Here is a 12,021-nt window from a genome sequence, read left to right on the forward strand (position 1 = left end):
CTAATTGTCTGATTTGCTTAAAAAAACCCAGACATTTATTTGGAGAATTTAAGATACAGATTGTCTTATCTACAAAGGATTTGGGATAAATTGAAAAAAATATTATTTATCTAATCTTCCCTAAACTCAGATCACCTTCAGCTTTATCAAACTGCTTAGACATTGTCTGATGTGAGTGAAGAGATGATTCATTTGGTGATTAATAACTCCCAATACAGCTGTCATCAGCAAGGCTTAAACACCAACTTCGGAACATCAAAGCCATGGAGGGCAAACAGGGAGAATCAAATTAATAAATGGGATTTTTGTAAACTGGATTTGCTCTGGCTCCTTCAGCACTGGGCTGAATAATGGTGTTGATTGTAATAGTTTATTCTTAATGTTCATAACAACCCATCATTCTTCAGACAAGTATACAGCACTTATCTTCCCATCCATCACCAGCCCTGCGTTTGTGTTAACCAGTTGTAACAGGATCTTGTGTTTGAGCTTCAAAGGTGATTCAACAAACACTTCACACTGTCACTTTCTCAGCATGGCCCAGTTTCTGTTTTGGTTTAGCCAATTTTCTCCATCCCATTCTTATTTCTCTTTAATTTTCAACTTTTTTTTTTTTTTTTGTGCTCAGGATGTTGCTTATTAATATTATTTTCTAAAATGCTTCTCACCACCAGCAGCTCTCATTCTTTTTCATTCTTTTTTCCCCTATTTTTTGCAATATATTTCAGTTACCTGCTTTGTACCTCGTGCCATAAACCTTCACTTATTTCTCAAATTGTCACCCAGGAGATGCTGTGACTTTCCGTGACCATGCACAGGGTGTGTGTTCCATCAATCTGAGCCTTCAAACCGGGTTTTATTCCTTCCCAAAGGATCTTTTCTCTCAACACCCTAAAGTGAAATGGCAGCTGGAGGCAGGAGCACCCCAGTCAGCTTCTGATGAAGGGTGTCTGGGGGAAAAAAAGACATTTTACCCTGCAGAGCTCCTGCAGAACAGGCTGCAACAGCACCAGTGCTCTTCGCTGACACAGCCTCTGTCACTCAGAGCTTCCCCTCAGGTATTTTTTAAATTCTCTGTTTTTCAGCCAAGCATCAGTTAGAGCTGGAGGTAAGCCCGCCTCTCCAGAGGATTCAGAGGAACCCATGGAAATAATCAATTTCTTGGCCATTTGCCCTGGGTGTGTGAGAGCTCTGCAGTCCCTCCACTGGAAAGCTGCTGAAGAGAGCTCTCTGCAAGGCTGGCCCTTTGCAGCCACCTGGGGAATGTGAAGGAGCTCCTAGAGAGGAACTGAACAATGTTTTATTTACTCAATTATTTATTTGAGGCAGGACTGAAAAATGAGCAGAACCACATGCACTTCTAGCATTGATTTTGTGTTTCACATTTCCCTGGCAGTCTCTGTGTAGGTACCACATCTAAAGCATCATTGTAAAACCCTAAAACACTCTTTCAAAGAAAAAGTACATTTTTGAAAAGGCTTTTTTGCTGGTTTATTGAGGGGCTTTGTTTGTTTGTTTGTTTATTGATTAAATAAAGCAGCCACAAGGATAAAAAATGTTTCTGGGCTGACTCCAGTTGCTTTCCTGGCTTTTTGCCAGTGATGTTCAAATCAGGAGTTGTTCAAACTAGGAAACAGTAGTTTTGCCATTTACTCACACAAAAACTTGGGAGCTCTGGTATTTTTTTAGTACACATTGCTAACAGGGTTCAAGAGTACCCTCTCCTCTGTCATGTGGCTCTGGCTGTGCATAAACATTGCTTTGACCAATAGGGGCAAAATTAGAGACTTCCCAGAATGATTTGTTGCATTCTCACGACAGTTGCGATCCCAGACTGGATTAGATCCAGTGGGAAAATGTTTAGACAAAGTCCTGCAGCAAAGAACACTCCTGAGAGATGGGCCTAGGACACAGGGCAAGGTTACAGCCAGGCCTGCAGAAATGTGCCACAGGGAGGTGTCTTGGAATGCTCTGTCTGGTTTTGGGGAGCAAAAACAAAAAAATGGGAGCATCCAGCAAATGTGCAGCCACATTCATGTTCTTCCCTGGGAGGGTGGGGAGGCCCTGGCAGAGAAGCTGTGGCTGCCCCTGTGTAGTGGTTTTGGTTTGTTAATTTGAGATTTTGCTCATTTTGAGATTTTTTTTGGGGCTAATATTTTAAAGAGTGTGGCAGGTTTGGTGTTGGTTAATTATTAATTATTATTAATATTAAATCTACAATAATAATATTTTATTAATACTATAATATTTATATTATATATAATTAATTATATAAATCTATAATCTATAATCTATAATCTATTATATATTATGTATTATATATTATATATTATATATTATATATTATAAACATATTATATATAACATATTATACATTATATATTATATGTTGTATATTATGTATTATATATTATATATTATATATTATATATTATATATTATATATTATATATTATATATTATATATTATATATTATATATTATATATTATATATTTATATTATATTATATATTATATTATAGCAGTATAAAATAATATTTTATTAATACTATTAATATATTACTGTTATTTTTTATTGTGAGATAGGATTAGGACAAAGGTAGATTTAAAACTTTAAAAGGGTATAAAGAAAACTTTATTAATAGTAACTAAAAGAAAGAGTAATAAGAATTGAAATAAGAAAAGAAGATCTCACTTCCAGAGATCACTGGAAGTGTCCAAGGCCAGGCTGGAGCATCCTGGGATAGTGAAAGGTGTTGGGGTCGGAACTGGATGAGCTTTAAGGTCTTGGAATTCTAAGATCTGCAATACCAACCATTTGGTTCAGCTCACATTAATCAAACATCATAAAATGGAGACCAGAAAGAAGAAGGAGAAACATGGGGAGAACAGAAAAGGAAGCATCACTCAACCCTCTCTTCAAACACTCTCTCCTGACCATTAGATTTTAGATTCCAAGAGCTTTAGGAAATATTTAGCTAAAGACTACTCCTAATTCAGTGATCCAGCAGGACAGATAAGCACATCAGGACTGAGAGCTGGAAAGTGCAAATGCAGCATGAAATTGGAAGCAGGAACTTGGTCTTAGCACCTCCCCTGTGCTGCACCAGCCAGAGCTTAACCAGCCTCTGAGGCCTTAAAAACTTAAGCCCCTACTCATTTCTCCTCATCAACCACTTTAGAGCAACATTTCCTAACAGCTGCTTGGGGTTTTTGCCTCCTTCCTTCTGGTTTCCCCTTTCTTCTTCTCTGAGAGTTGTTTGGACTCGTTCAGTGTGCAGATTCCACTCAAGGCTGTGCTTCTCATTCAAAACATTTCTACTCTCAAAGGCATTTTTGCCTTTCCTTCACCTTGAATGAAGACTCTGCAACCTGCACAGCCTTGCCTTTTTAGCCCCTTCAAATGAGTTTTATTCATGTTTGTTCCTCACTGCTCCAGCAGATTGCTCTGCAGGCTTCTGCACACATCCACACAACACTGAAACAGTGAATTCTGCCTGGAAATCTGACACACATATCGTTAGAAGTTCATGAAACCTGCATTCCTGCAGTCATATTGTGACAGCATGCTGAGGAATAAATACGTTTCCTGACTCAGGTGACACCATTACTCAGCTTTTCCTTCCCTCTTTGATTGCTGGAATATTACCTAAAGCTGTTTAGAAGATAGAAGATGTGTGAAATTGAAATCATCTGGAGACAGCTTCTTGTCTGCCACTGCTGACAGGTAACATTGCAAGAACTAATTCACTGGTGTTGTTAAATTCCTGTTACTTTCATTCACATCTTTGCTGTGAAGGCACAGAAGATCCTTTGTCAAGCCGAGTTTAATCAACAGCAAAAGATAGAATACGTAGGAATGACTTGGTGGTGCTTCAATTGTCCTCCATTTTATGTTTATTCTTGGTGTTTAAGTTGCCTTACTCTCTAAGCCAAATGTCAAAGTGAAATTTCTTTTATTTATTATATATATATAGACAAAATGAAGGTGTAGCACAAATGAGGTGACTCCTCTAAAGCTGCTTCTGAAGGAATCCTGCAGTCACTTGAGAACATTGTCCTTTTCTTTCTTCCATTTGATCTCCTCAGAAGCATACTTTTCATACTATTCCTCACATTTTACTCCCATTTTGATATATATTATGTATATACTTAATTATCAGTGTGATGGAAGCAGCAGAAGCTGGTGGTGCTCCTCCATGACAGCTGTGACTCTGCAGACAGGGGCTCAGGCTCCAGCTGAGGGATGGTTTGGAGCAGTAACAGGGGAAAGCTGAGCCCACTGCTTTCAGCATGGCCCTTCTGGTGCCTTTGGGACAGTCTGGTCCCAAAAAGAGGGGGAAAACTTCAAGGCTCTTGGTTCATTTTATCAGCACAGGAAAAGAAAATGGGAGAAAAACAGAGATAAGAAATACAGGACCCCTGAGCCAACAACAACAAACTCAAAAACCTTCTTAACTTTGTCAAAGCCAGCTGCTTTTAGCACCTAAACAGGATTTTGGTATTACTGCAAAAGTACCTGTACTTCTGTTTGGCCTCTTCCTTTATAAATGTAAGACACTGAGGGAGCTGGGAGTGAGCAAGGAATCAAATAAACATTTCAGCCTCCAGTATTGGAGCTCAGCACCCAAACTGTCAGCCCTGCAAGGAGCCTGAGGACACACCAGTGCCACCAGGACTCTGGGAAAGACAAATGCACTTCAGTGGGGGTGGGAGGCTCAGCAGCTCACTCCCATCCTCATTCTGCACACGGACACCGCAATGTAATTCCCACAGAGCTGCTGGAGCAGGAGGCAAAGTGCTACAGAAAGGAATCAGCTCAGAGCCATGGACAGACCTCCCCTCTCCATCCTCCCTGCCAAGGCTGGAATAAACAGAATTTATTGTTGTAATCATCCCTCATCATGGCCTGCACACATCCTGTACCATCACCAGCATACTCCATAGGCCTTGTGCCCCTCTTTCCCTTCCCTAAACTTTTAACCATCTTTTAATTTATAAATAACACTTAAGTTCATATTTCAAAACCATGCAGGCTCTTGGACTCTATAAAATCACCAAGCAATCACCTTTACTTCCCACAGTGTAGATCCAGAGCATCCAAAGTCTGTTTGCTTGTTATATTAATAGAATTCAGAAAATTGCTCTACAACATTCCTAAAAAAGAGAATCAGCCAAAGTTAGACTTGGCATCTGCACAAGTCTCAGTTATTTTTTGGAATACTTTGACAACACTCTTATGTTATTGTCTCCGGGTTCATTTTTCTGTTCATGTATTCCCCAAAGAAGGAAAGAATGGTATTCCTGTTCTCTGAATAAGGACACATCTTGCTTGTCAGAGAGATTTAATTATTTATTTTCCCTTCCCCTTCTTGAATTGTTGGATCTTCAGGATCTTGCTGTTCAGAGAAAGTCATCCTAACTGCCTCAAATAAAGAAACAAGAACAGAATTTTACCTGCAGAGCTGGCACCTTCAATTATTGTCCTTTCAGCTGCTTACTGCAGGGAGAGCCTTTGGAGAGCACAGAAAACCTGTTGGGTTCCTAAATCTGAATTAGTAGCACAGAAAACCTGAGCTGCTCCGTGCTGGCAGGAGCACTGTGGCAGAGCCCCAGCTCCACAGGTTCCACTTGGCCTCACCTGGGTGCACCTGGGGACAAAATAAAGGTGTAGGAGGAACGAGGTGACTCCTCCAAAGCTGCTTCTGGAGGAACCCTGCAGTCAATTGAGAACATTTTCATTTTCTTTCTTCCATTTGATCTCCTCAGAAACATATTTTTCATATTATTCCTCACATTTTACTTCCATCTGGTTTCAGCTTTTGATTAGAAACTTGGAAGCTCAGCCTTAACAGCTCAGTGCAGAGACCTGAGCTGCTTCCAGCCATATTCCTCCTTGGAGGATCTGAACTCAGCCTTATGGTTCCTTTTACTGAGGCTGTAGCCTCAGTAAATAGTTTGCAACTCTTGGAAAGAGCAAAAACTCTTGCAAACAGAGGAGGGGCTTGTTATCCTGAAAGTAACAAAACCTGCAAGACAGATGATACTGATTGAAAAATATTTGCTATGCAAAGTGGTGTTTATGGGGAAGCTGCAAATTGCCAGGTTTATCAGGCAGGACTCAATGCACATTGAAATGTTGGTTGACATCTCACCAGGAATACAGAACCCTGATATCTGAGCTCAGCCCAGAATTCATTGTATTGATTGTATTGATGGGGCTGTAAAATTGTAGAACCACAGAATGGTTTGGGTTGGGAGCTTAAAACTCATCCAGTTCCACCCCTGGCATGGCAGGGACACCTTCCACTGTCCCAGGTTTTCTCCCAGCCCTGTCCAACCTGGCCTTGGACATTCCAGGGATCAGGGGCAGCCACAGTTGTGCCAGGGCTTGACTCCCTCACAGGGAACAATTCCTTCCTAATATCTGATCTAAACCCACCCTGTCTGTGTCCTTCCCTCTGCAGGACCAGGAGAAGCTGGCAGTCATCAGGGCAAGAAAGGTTGGTGGATGGTCACATTTTTCCAATTTTTTTTTTTTTTTTTAACCTTAAAAGCATTAAAACATCCAGAGCAAATCTCTGTCTCCCCAAGTGTTTGCAATAGAGCATGACTGACACAACTGGCAGGCACAGAAACACCCAAGGGATGTGGGTGGGAAGAAAAAAGATTTGGGAATGGTGACCCTCCCACACCACCTCAATTCCTGCAGAAGTGCTCAATTCTCAAGGACCTGTGAAAGTCACAGAAGAAAGCCAGATAAAAGCCAAGATCAGAGGCACCAGAAATCCTGATTTCCAACAGCTTTTGCACAGCACCAGCAATTTTGCAAGGCAGCCTTAATCACCACAAGCATCCATGAGAAGTCACCTACCTGGCCTGAGAGGGGAGGGCTGGAAAAAAGACATTGAGCTACTGACTGTAAGAATCAAGGAAATGGGTTTAGACTTCCCCTGTTTCTGAGCAATCAAACAGCACAGCCAAAGACAGAAAGCAGGATTCCAATCACAAGGCTATGAAGGAGAAAGTTTCCAGATTCATCCAGCTTTTGTCACTTGGATTTTCTTCCTACATTCTAAGCTTTTTTCCTGCGTTCTGATACCATCTCATCTGGGCTGTGCTTTCATATTATTATTTATTTATTTATATATTTATTTATGCTATATTATTCTTTGTGTTTTTATACTATTCTTTTATATTATTCTTTCAGCTTCTTACTGTAAAAATCAAGGAAATGGGTTTAGACTTCCCCCATTTCTGAGCAATCAAACAGCACAGCCAAAGGCAGAAAGCAGGATTCCAATCACAAGGCTATGAAGGAGAAAGTTTCCAGATTCATCCAGCTTTTGTCACTTGGATTTTCTTCCTACATTCTAAGCTTTTTTTCTGCATGCTGATACCATCTCATCTGGGCTGTGCTGTTATATTATTCTTTGCAGTATTTGCAGAGTTCACAGCGAAGACTTGAGCCATGTGTGGGACATATGCAGGAGATGTCGTGGAATGATCTCATGTTTGCAGCTCCAGGAGGGATCACAGAGCTGAAGGTTGGTCTGGGTTGTCCCCTGGTGGTCCCCACCTTTCCTGGGGAGCAGAGCCCCACAGGGGCTGTGGGTGCTGATTGTCATGGTCACCCCCAAGCTGGGACCTGCCCACATTAACCAGGGGCTGCCTCCTTCCCTGCAGCATTTTCTGCTCAGCTCACAGCATCTCCCAAATTCCTCCCTGCAGACCTTCCCTGGCCATTTGTGCCCCTGTGATGATTATTTCTGCACTAATCCCTGAATAAATTATAGCTACTCTTATAGAGGTTTTCCCTAATCTGTCATTTGTAATTAGAGTTCTGTCCTCCCCCATTCTGGCTGCATTTTACAGCTTGGTTGTCATTCATAAATTCCTGACAGAGCTCCCATTACATTATCCAGGTTATGTAAAAGAAAATATTGGCAATCACAACATCACCCAACTTCACCTGATAGGCACCAAGAAGCACAGGGAACTGGTGCAGATTACCAAAAACACCCGAGGAAAAGAACTGACGTCCATTAAATTCTCACAGATCTTGACTCCCATCCATCTTGTTTTCTTCAGCCACACAGCTCAGAGAAACAATTCCATATCTCAAATCTGAAGTGCTGCTTTTTCAGTAACAGGTCAATATTCTCAGTCCAGATCTGTTGCCAACTCTGCCCATGCACTATTTTTTAAAATTTACCTCTTGTCCAAATCAAGTCATATGGCATCACAATATTTCTTCCTGCATGTTTCTCCATGTTCAGAGCACTGTTTTGCAATTTAATTGGAAAGCTGACAGTTCCAGACATCCTAAATCTCTACACAGTCATCTCCTCCATGTTTGACCTCAGCAACTGGAGGGTCTCTCCTGTGCTTTTACCAAGAGCTTTGAACCCAGGGGAGAAGTTTTGCTCTCATTCCTTCCTTTGTGCCTAAATCATCCCCCAGCTCCGTGTGCATCCCAGCAGTTTGGGTCAGACTCACACTTATTGTCCATTGTTCTCTTATTCTTGCTCTCTTCTGTTTTCCTTTCCTTATTCTGAGTCCTCCCTGATGCAATTTCAGTTGTTTTGCTAAGAAAGCTCCTGTCAGGCCACACATGCATCAGCACAGGAAGCCCAGGAGAAATTGTGGTATTAAGTGGCTTAAGTGCAATTAACTGAAGGATTGTCATGGAAACAATCTAATTTAAGCTAAAGAACAAAGTCATTAACCTCAGATTTCAATAAACTTTAATTTCTGTCCTCTATTCCACCCAAAAACATTTGGGAAGGAGGGAGTTCACCAAAAACTTTAAGTCATGGTATTTGCATTAAATAAAACCCATAAAATTAATTTTAAAACCCAACAACAAAAAAATATATTTGCAAATCCTCCACTCAGCAGAAGGAATTTCTTCTTATTCCAGGCATAGAAAGCTCCTCCTAGGGAGGTAAAATTTATTCAGTTTTAAAGGATATGCTCCTTTTAGACAGAAAAGTTCCCCTGTACACAGCACTGTTACCATTCAGGAGGTCACTACAGAATAACTCCTTTTATTACCCATGTGCTCTAAATTCTGATTATAGCTAAACTGCAAAAAATCCCCTTCAAGACACTTCAAAGAGGAGCTTTACAAAAGTGATAAAAATTGGAGGATTTGGGTGCTCAGCGTTTCTAGTGGTGTGTTCTAATGCCATAAATATCCAGGATATCCATGGAAAGCATGGAAAGATTAGATCAATATGTCAGTAGTAAAAACCAGATCTGTGTCTCCATCCACTCCATCCCACTCAGCTTTTGCACTCATCTCATTACCAGGTTCCAAGCATAACCCAGGAGTGCTCCAAAAATGCAAAGGCAGCATCTGCCAGGAGACATCCTCCCCCTCTCCTCATGGAAACAGGGATGGAGGTGCCTCCTTGCTCCTGGAGCCACATCAGAAGAGCACACCTGGCATTTGAATGGAATGCAGGGAGGTCTGAGGTGGCTCCTGGATCCTGTGAGGGCTTGTCCAGCTCTCCCAAGGCTTTTTCCTCTGCACACAGCTTGTCCTTGCTGCAAGGACGTGCTGCACGTGTCAGCCTGTCAACAAACCAGTCCTACCTCACTGCTGGGAGCAGGAAAACCCCCACTGAGCCTGGATGCTCATGAGGAAACATGTACTGAAGGCAGAAGGGGTAGGATAGCAATTTAATTGTAGATTTTTGAAGAGTTGCTGCAGGTGGGGTCTCACAGGGCACAGGAAGGGGAAAGACAAAAAGGCTGAGGAACAGCAAACACAGACAGAAAGGTCACAAAACTGGCCAGCAATTCCCTGGGGCTGGGGGAGAGTGATCCACACACAAATGGGTGTTCCACAGTACACACAGAGAATCCATGTCCTTCATAAAAACCTGACTTACCAGAAAAGTCTGTGAATTGCCCAGAAATTTAATTGCAGCTCGTAGCTTTGTTTCAGTGATGACAGAGTGAAGCTGCTGAGAGCTGGAGCTTGGTTGTACCTGTCAGGGCAAAAGGAGAATTGTTTGAAACTCAGCCACTCCTGCTTCAGAGGCAGACAGTTCTTGAGCTGAGTTTGTTTTACAAACACATCATCATCAACAGGAAAATCTGCAGGAAATGAGTTGTCAGTGGGGCTGTGCAGCAGCACCTGAGCCCACCGGGCTCTGCACAGGCAGGGAAGGTGCCCAGGAGCTGCTCTGGGCTCCAGGACCTTAAAATGTGGGCCCAGCACCAAAGGTGGGGAGGCCTTGATCCCTGAGAGATCAGAGAATCATGGAATTTTCAGCTGGAAAAGCTTTTTAGGATTATCAAGTCCAGCACTGCTGTGTTCACCACTAACCCCTGTCCCCAGGTGCCACATCCACATGACTTTGGGGCAATTGCAGGGATGGTGATTCCACCACAGCCCTGGGCAGCTGTGCCAGTGTCTGATCACTCTTTCAGTGAAAGAAATTTCCCAATATCCAATCTAAACCTCCTGGCCCAGCCTGAGGCCGTTCCCTCTCCTGTCCCTGTTCCCTGGGAGCAGGGCCTGACCCCTCAGCTGTCCCCTCCTGTCAGGGGCTTGTGCAGAGCCAGAAATCCCCCCTGAGCCTCCTTTGCTCCAGCTAAACACACTCAGGCTTCTGTGGGTGTTTTCCACATTGGGAACCAGACCAACACACTCATTTTTCAATCAGACTTCTGTAGATGGATTACAAGCAGTGGGGTCTTCCCTACCCTCCCAGCCTTCAGTATTTATTAAGGATGCTTTATGTAAAGGCTGTCAAGTGCTGTTGGTTCCATTCCTACAAAATCATTCATTTCAGGGCATCACACTACAAATGGGGACAGGACAGGAGCAAGATTATTACAGTGGGAGCAAAGAGTAGCTCAGCTCTCCAGACATTTGCTCTGTTTGAGACTAGATTTTCTTTGAAACTCCCAAAGTATCCCACATTTCTGTGGTTGATCCATGTACAAGGACAAAACACTATTGCAATCAACCAGCAATTTTTACATTATTTCCTCCTAATTGCTTATAGTACCTACAAGCAAAACTTAGACCTGGAAATTCACAGCTATTCCCCCCCATTAGGCTGTTGGGGGAAATCACTGATTGTTCTACCAACCTAATATTGATAAATCCTGATAATTCCCATGTTCAATTCAGCCCACTGCTGCTCCTGGATAAGCATCCTACTACTCTGACCTTTATCTGCTCAAGAAGAAGCAGCTCAAGTGCCCTCTAGTGTGGCTTCAGAACATCCAGTCCATGCTTTTGGTATTAAATCAGAGGGTTTGTCTTTGGTTTGAGGCATTTCTATGGATCCATAAAATTTCATGGCTTAAGCCACTGTGAAAAACAGGTTGACTGCACAATTAATGGTGATTGTGATATTTTTAAATGAAATTTCTGAATTATAGTTACGGCTACTTTCACTTTATCCCCAAAATAGCAAAATTACTCAACATGTCTGATATTTTCATGACCATTATATCTGCTTGTGGAGTGTTGCTGTTATTGGATGGTTTTTCTTGATATAAAAGAGTTTAGAACATCACCATTCTACAAAAGAAATATGGTACTTCTATTTATTTTCCCAGTTTCTTATAAGCCCAAATATTTATCAAAGTTGATTTTATTTTTCTGCCTCCTGCATTTTTAGTGGCTCCAACAAACATTTCCTGAACTGCTCAAGCTGATCCTTACTGCTCCATTTGAATTACTTTCTGAGCTGATTCAACCCGAAGAAATTTGGCCCTTTTAAAGCTATTCACAGGCTGAATAATGAACGTGCTGAGATCATCTCAGAGCACATGTTTCTGGAAGCTTTCCTGGCTGGGCTGCACAGGCTTTGAAATAAGCTTCCTGTTTTAGCTAATTCTGATTTAGCTGCAGTCGTGTGCACACCATGTGAGCGAACAGACTCAGGCACCAAATGGGTTTGTTTTTTTCCAGACTGAAGGTGGAAATGGGAAGAGCACAGGCTGGGGATTGATGTTGTTTCAGACATCTTGCATAGTAGTGAAATTCTCAG

General features: G+C 42.0%; 1 long non-coding RNA gene across 1 annotated transcript in view; it reads right to left on the reverse strand.

Annotated features, from left to right (window-relative positions):
• Window positions 1-12,021, reverse strand: part of LOC141725244 (uncharacterized) — a 78,805-nt gene that overhangs the window by 57,147 nt on the left and 9,637 nt on the right. Inside the window, exon 2 of the long non-coding RNA XR_012577092.1 lies at window positions 9,901-9,999. This is a non-coding gene — a long non-coding RNA (uncharacterized LOC141725244). The remainder of the gene's footprint in view (window positions 1-9,900; window positions 10,000-12,021) is intronic.

Source organism: Zonotrichia albicollis, chromosome 28 (assembly GCF_047830755.1).
Source record: "Zonotrichia albicollis isolate bZonAlb1 chromosome 28, bZonAlb1.hap1, whole genome shotgun sequence".
Lineage (NCBI taxonomy): Eukaryota > Metazoa > Chordata > Aves > Passeriformes > Passerellidae > Zonotrichia > Zonotrichia albicollis.